This window comes from Lathyrus oleraceus, chromosome 3 (assembly GCF_024323335.1).
Source record: "Lathyrus oleraceus cultivar Zhongwan6 chromosome 3, CAAS_Psat_ZW6_1.0, whole genome shotgun sequence".
Classification (NCBI taxonomy): Eukaryota; Viridiplantae; Streptophyta; class Magnoliopsida; order Fabales; family Fabaceae; genus Lathyrus; species Lathyrus oleraceus.
In genome coordinates this window covers 201,071,774-201,079,428 of record NC_066581.1, presented here as the reverse complement: position 1 = coordinate 201,079,428, position 7,655 = coordinate 201,071,774, and the positions used below count along the sequence as shown (strand labels likewise).

The window sequence follows — 7,655 nt, the reverse complement described above, 5'->3', positions numbered from 1 at the left end:
ACCTACATTATCCATTACTAGTCTTGATGAGTGTTAAAACTTGGAAAGCATAAACTTAATATTTAATTTTGAGGGAATTGCAATTTTCTGATCTCACCGGCTTGTTTATCATATAAACCGTCTCTCACATGCATCAACATACATTCACATGCATCAACATACATACAAACAAAATGAAACAGTTATGGCCCCTAGCGCAATTGTTCTCCCAAGCCAATGAGAGAACCTAAGCTAACCTACAACGATCTAAGCTTCTCTAAGCAAGATCTTCAAGGTTGTCCTCCTTTGGCACTGACTTCTTTGCTTTCTTCATATCATTACATTACATGAAAGAAACTCGTTTTACATACGAGGGAGTGAGATGAGAAAAGAAGTTACATTTGGGAGATTAAGAGAGAGGCACGACACGCAGGTCGTATTTTAAAAACCCAAAACAAAACAAAGGAAAACTAGGGCCATAACCGATCACCACAAGACAATAATAAACACTTTATTATTATTATAATTAATTCCTTTAATTAATTAAAATCAAATTAAATTTCGACGACCGATCATCACATTTTAATGAACAATTCATTCAAAATCGATGCCGCTTTTCGTATCAACACTTGACACTTTTAAAGCACTGAGTTAGCCGAATGGGTGAAAATTTCCTTGCGTTAACCGGTTAACCATATGCGTTAACCGGTTAACACTGTTTTGAAATCTGAAAAAAATTGTTTTCTGCCTTGCGTTAACCGGTTAACCAAATGTGTTAACCGGTTAACACTGTTTGAAAATGTCTTGGAAAACTGTTTTCCGCCTTGCGTTAACCGGTTAACCATATGCGTTAACCGGTTAACACTGTTAAAAAATCTCAAAAATTTTATTTCGCATTCCGTTAACCGGTTAACCATACGCGTTAACCGGTTAACATTGTTCCAAAAAGTGTTTAGGAAGCACAACTCTTGTGCGTTCAAACCCCAATCGCATAACTCTCTGACAACACAACCCTTGTGCCGTCACTAACCCTAATGCACCAATTTCAGACCGTCAAACACGTCTCGATTGTTAATTCAGTATGATTGATCAACACGTCATTGCTTCACCATACTAATGTCGGATCAAGAAGCAAACGACCATTGATCGCTCAAAGGAAAACAATCATCGAGGTTTTGAATGAACGAAACAAGAACATTATATCATATATAATGTATTTTGCATCAGGGTTACATATATCACATATATGTAAATTGATCGATCTCAATTTAACCTTTGATTCATTCTATTTTAATCATATTATTACATAACAAAAACAGATATCAGATTCATGGTTTCGTAAGTGGCTCTGATACCACTGTAGGAGAATTGCCATCCAAGGCGCAGCGGAATTTAAAAATTTCTCCATTTAGTGATCCTTACGAATGGGCATGATCAGTGATAGAATCGTTACCTCTTGTGGCGATTCAAACCTTTGGTGCAGATCTCTGATAATGATCAAAACCTTTGATACAGATCCACGGGGCGATCACGAACGTTGAACGATGACAACGTCTCTACTCAGTCCACACAAACGGATTCCTTCAATCGCAGTGCTAGCTGTTATGAATGAAGGCTTTGAGTGAGAGAGAGATACGAAATTCCAACTCTTCAGTTGTGTTGTATTCCCATACAAAGCTTCTGCACAAGAGCTCTATTTATAGAACCACTTGTGTGGGCTTCAAGCCAAAAAGCCCACTTAAGTGCATTTTGGCCTATATCTCATAATATGCCAAAATCACTTAAGTACTTGGTACCTTACCATATTTCGTATTCTACTTAAGTACATCGTACCTTACGATGTTCCTTAATTATTCTATCTCTCATCAATCCGTCCTTTGTGTGTGACCGTATAGGTTTTCGTGGCGTTGGCAATTATATTAAATCACGCATTTAACATAATAAACAGTGAGCGGTATCTAGCAACACATCACTGCTACCCAAGTCACGAAAATGTCATGTGATCTGACAAAACCTCCTGTGATAATGATTATGTGTATAATTACCCCTTTGCCCTTATGTCTATATTGAACACAAGGTATAGACCGTGTCACCCTTGTCCAGTTCAATATTGGGCCCATAGACATTTATCCTGTTACGCAGGATTGGCAAATTCCATCTAGGACACTCATGTCCCTCAGCATGCTTTGTGGAGTACTCATCAACTGTCTTTATGGTCATCCAGTTACGGATAACGTTGGATCAGTAATAAGGCACTCAACTCTACATCTAGGATCCATAGTGGTTTCAGGTCGAAGAGTGGTATACACTATTATCACCATGAGAATTACTTATGACACTTTGCATAACTTTCTATATAGTATTCTCATAGCGGGTCAATCCGGTATAAATATTACTCCTAATATTCATACCTATGTTTAAGACTTGATAATTCTTTATCCATGATCCATGAGATGTGATCATCAGTCTACAAACATAATAGTTTTAATGCTTTAATGTTATCCCACTTCACATTAAAGCTCGACTACGGATACTTTAAGAACAGTGTCCTTATGTTTAATGTGTTCTCATGATTAAGTCACACTTAATACATTAAACGGACTTTCTATTCCAGGGACTTGATTAATCAACCATAATAAAGAAAATGCCTTTTATTATTAATAAATAATTCGATACAAGTACCAAAAGTATTGGCCTCTAGGGCTTACACCAACACTTATGTGGTATCAAGAAAAAATGAAGAAAGGAAAGAATTGTTCAGTTCCTAAGTTCCAACTATGTTGCGGAAACGGAAAAGTTGTTTTGCCACTTTTGAAAACACCACCATTATTACTTCGGCGTTTATTGTTTGATAATAGCGAAAGCGAAAGTATAAATTATCAGCAATATTGTCGATTGTACAACATGATATTTGCTTTTACATCATCGGGTATGAAGGTCGACAACAGATTTCAAGATGGAAGGGGACCACCTAATCTAAGAATACATGGACAAGTATGCCATCGGATTGGGAGCATGCTTCCTTTACCTGGAGAATCTCCAAAGTTTGCTCAACTATACATTTTCGACACCGACAATGAGGTTCAGAATAGAATTGAAGCAATAGGGTGAGTTTATATTCTTCATACGATTTACTTCATGATTAAAAATTCCATAATTCTAAAAAATATGCCATCACAGTATACTATTAATAGATTTTGAATAGACTAACCTTTGGAAAATCAATATGCAGGAACAACCCATATATCATTCCAGATATTGTTAAAAGATTGAAGCTTATGTTGGATAAGTTCAACACACATGCTAAGTCTTTTAGGATGGCAGCAGATAGATTGAAAAATTGCAGTTTACCTGATCTTAAGTTGAAATTAATCTCTGACAAATCAACAGACGGCAGGATCTACAACCATCCAACTGTTTCAGAGGTTGCCGCACTTATCGTTGGTGATGTTGATACAGGTCATAAAAGAGATATTCTTCTTGAGAGACAGAGTGGACAACTGAAAAGAATAAGTGAGTTTCATCCAAGTTATTTGTCATACCAGTATCCACTGTTGTTTCCTTACGGTGAAGATGGATTTAGAGTTGGCGTTCTTCTTAGGGAAACTAATTAAAAAAAACCAATGAAGAGGAATAAGCTTACAATTAGAGAATGGCTTGCTTTTAGGATTCAATCTAGGAATAATGAAGCACAAACACTATTACTGTCAAGAAGGTTGTTTCAACAATTCTTAGTTGATGGATTTACGATGATGGAGTCCCAAAGATTAAATTATATAAGAAAACATCAAAAAAGGTTGCATGTTTCTAAATATGGCAATTTGAATGATGGAGAACAGAATGCCAACACTCAAGGTTCCAACAAAGGTAAAAGAGTCGTTTTACCGTCGACTTATGTTGGAAGTCGAAGGTTCATGGAACAACTTTATTTTGATGGCATGGCTATTTGTAGTCACTTTGGTTTTCCGGATCTTTTTATCACATTTACTTGCAATCCTAACTGGCCTGAAATTCAGAGATTGGTTGCCAAAAATAACTTGAATTCTCAAGATCGTCCGAATATCATTTCTAGAGTCTTCAAGATTAAGTTTGATGAGTTGTTGTGTGATCTAACAAAAAAGCATGTGTTAGGGAGAGTTGTTGCATGTAAGTTTTAATTCTAATTATTTTATCTAATGATATACGTATTATCCGAATATTTAATGATAAACTCATTTTATTGCAGATATATACATAATTGAATTTCAAAAGCGGGGTTTACCACATTCCCATATCCTTCTATTCTTGCATCCCTCCAGCAAGTATCCAACTCCAGATGATACAGACAAGATCATTTCAGCAGAGATACCAACAGAACAAGATGATAAGCCACTATATGATTTGGTAAAGACACATATGATCCATGGTCCATGTGGTATAGCAAACAGGTCTTCACCCTGCATGAAAGATGGAAAGTGCTCAAAATACTTTCCCAAAAAGTTCCAGCCCCAGACCATTGTTGATCAAGATGGATATCCTATGTACCGAAGAAGAGAAACCGTTAATACGGTTATGAAAAAACAAGTTCAACTTGATAACATGTATGTAGTTCCTTATAATCCATATTTGTTGAAAAAATATCAAGCACGCGTCAATATGGAGTGGTGTAATCAGAGTACTTTTATTAAGTACTTATTCAAGTATATTAACAAAGGTTATGATAGAATTACTGCTGCGGTTGTCCAAACTGAATCTGATGGAACTTCGGTCATAAGAAATGTTGATGAAATCAAGCAATATCTTGATTGTAGATATGTCTCACCAAGTGAAGCGTGTTGGAGGCTTTTTTCATTTCCTATTCATGGTAGGTCACCAGCAGTTGAGAGGTTGTACTTCCATCTTGAGGGAGATAATTTTGTTTACTATACTGATTATGAATTGATTGATGAGGTGCTTGACAAACCAAGTGTGAAAGAATCAATGTTTACGGCGTGGATGGAAGCAAACAAAATATACTTTGAGGCACAAAATTTAACTTACACTCAATTTCTGACGAAGTTTGTATATGATAGAAGATATAGACGGTGGAGACCACGAAAAAGGGGTCATACTATTGGCCGCCTAATTTGGGTTCCTCCAAGTACCGGTGAGTTGTATTATTTGAGAATGATGCTGACAGTTGTCAAGGGCCCTACTTGCTATGAAGATATAAAATTCGTTGATGGAAAGGTTCAGGATAGCTTTAGGGATGCATGCTTCCATATGGGATTTCTTAACGATGACAGTGAATATGTTGCAGCGATAAATGAAGCAAAAGATTGGGGTTTTGGACATTTTTTGAGAAAGTTATTTGTTACGATGTTGCTATCCGGTACAGTGAATAGGCCACGTCATGTTTGGGAACAAACCTGGAGGACTTTATCTGACGGTATTTTATATCAACAAAGACAGAATACTAATAGAAGAGGTAAATTTCCATTATTTGTTTTTCCTTTGAAGAAATAGTTTTGGTCTGCACTATATGCAATAGTCTGAATATTTATTTAACTTATTTTATTTTATAGAGAATGTCTTTACTAACTATCAAAATATTTTATATCTTTCATATATGAATTTGTGTTGACCCATATGTTTTATATTAATTAATTAGCTCTGCGCATCATAAAACTAAGTGTAAACAGAATTTGATTAATATTACATCATACATTATATGTTAACTATTAAGTAACTAATGGCAGACATGATTAAGATACATACAATACCTATTTGTTAAATATTACCTAACAATTCATATATATCCTACTTTTGTAAGTATGTTGTTCCTTACAGGAACATTATATGCATTCATATTCCTAACTAATTAAAATACAATTTTGTGTTGAATTTGATCTTCAAATTTTAGAATAATGTTTCTAAGCTGAATCTAACTACTTATCTAATGCTATTCGTTGAAATTTTTGTAATAATATTATATATACACTTTCAGGTTGTATATGTATTTTATGATATATATTCAAATTGTTACTATATAACTGCTTATAAAATGTTGACAGAATTGCAACTATCAGACACTGAGTTAAAGAATTTGACACTCATTGAGATTGAAAATATGATGCAATCAAATAGAAGAAGTTTACATGAATTTACATGTATGCCATATCCGGATAGCTATGTCACAAAGCATGTTGGCAACCGGCTGATTTACGACGAACTTGATTACAATGCTGAGAAAGAGCAAAAGAATTTCGAAGAGCTTTTTCATGCACTTACAGGTGACATATTTTATCTTTATTATGAATTTAAAAATCTCTTATATTTTTTCTACTTATAATTATAACTTGATAATTTAAAGATGAACAACTTGCAATATATCATACCATCATGGATGCTGTCAACAAAAAAAGAGGAGGTGTATTTTTTTTACATGGTTACGGAGGAACCGACAAAACTTTCACGTGGAGAACACTATCAAGTGCCCTTCATTCACAGAAAAAAATTGTTCTTACTGTTGCTTCAAGTGGGATAGCATCATTATTATTGCCAGGTGGAAGAACCGCACATTCAAAGTTCAAAATACCCGTGCCAACACTTGACAACTCAACTTGCAATATCGACAAAGACACTGATCATTCACAACTACTTGAAGCCACCGATGTCATAATATGGGATGAAGCACCTATGTCTCATAGGCACTGCTTTGAGGCATTGGATAAAACCCTAAAAGATGTCATGAGCAAAAAGGGTTTCCAAAATACAATTTTTGGTGGAAAGGTTGTTGTTTTCGGAGGAGATTTCCGACAGATTCTTCTAGTTGTTCCTAGAGCAAGTCGTTCTGATATTGTCCATGCATCTATTAGCTCATCCTATGTTTAGGAATATTGTCAGGTTCTAAAGCTCACAAAGAATATGAGACTTCGACATGGAAGGGATAATACAAGTTCTGATGAACTAACAAAATTCTCAAAATGGATATTGCAAGTTGGTGATGGTAAGATTTTTGAACCAAATGATGGATTGGTTGATATAGAAATTCCAAAAGAATTATTAATTTCAAATTTTGAAGATCCAATAAGGGCTATCATTGATTACACATATCTGAATTTGTTGGAAAAATTTCAAGATGTTACGTTCTTACAAGGAAAAGCCATTCTTGCCTCAACCATTGAAGTTGTGGATAGAATCAATCATTACATATTGGATCTGATACCAAGTAAATGTTAGTTAGCTTTTATCTTTTCTAAACATAAAACAATACACTATAGCAATTATTTTTAATAATGTTTTATGTTTTGTTTTATGAACGGATATTTCAGGGGAAGAGAAAGAGTATTTGAGTTTCGATTCAATTGATAGAACAGACACAACTTATAATGAATCTTATGAAGTTTTAACTCCTTAATTTCTTAGTAAATTAAGAACATCAGGAATTCCAAATCATAAGATCAAATTGAAGGTCGGTACACCTATTATGCTAATGAGAAATTTGGACCAGGTTGATGGACTGTGCAATGGAACAAGATTAATTGTTACAAGGTTAGCAAATCATGTCATAGAGGCAAAGATCATGTCTGGAAAGAACATAGGTAACATTTTTTACATTCCAAGAATGTTTATGTCACCGTCTGATTCACCTTGGCCATTTAAGTTGATTCAGAGACAATTTCCAATAATTGTCTCCTATGCAATGACAATTAATA

At 34.8% G+C, this 7,655-nt stretch overlaps 1 pseudogene; it reads left to right on the top strand.

The window, feature by feature from the left end:
• The first annotated feature begins 2,715 nt into the window (after positions 1 to 2,715).
• Positions 2,716 to 6,831, top strand: LOC127130413 (uncharacterized; annotated as a pseudogene).
• Positions 6,832 to 7,655: the final 824 nt, after the last annotated feature.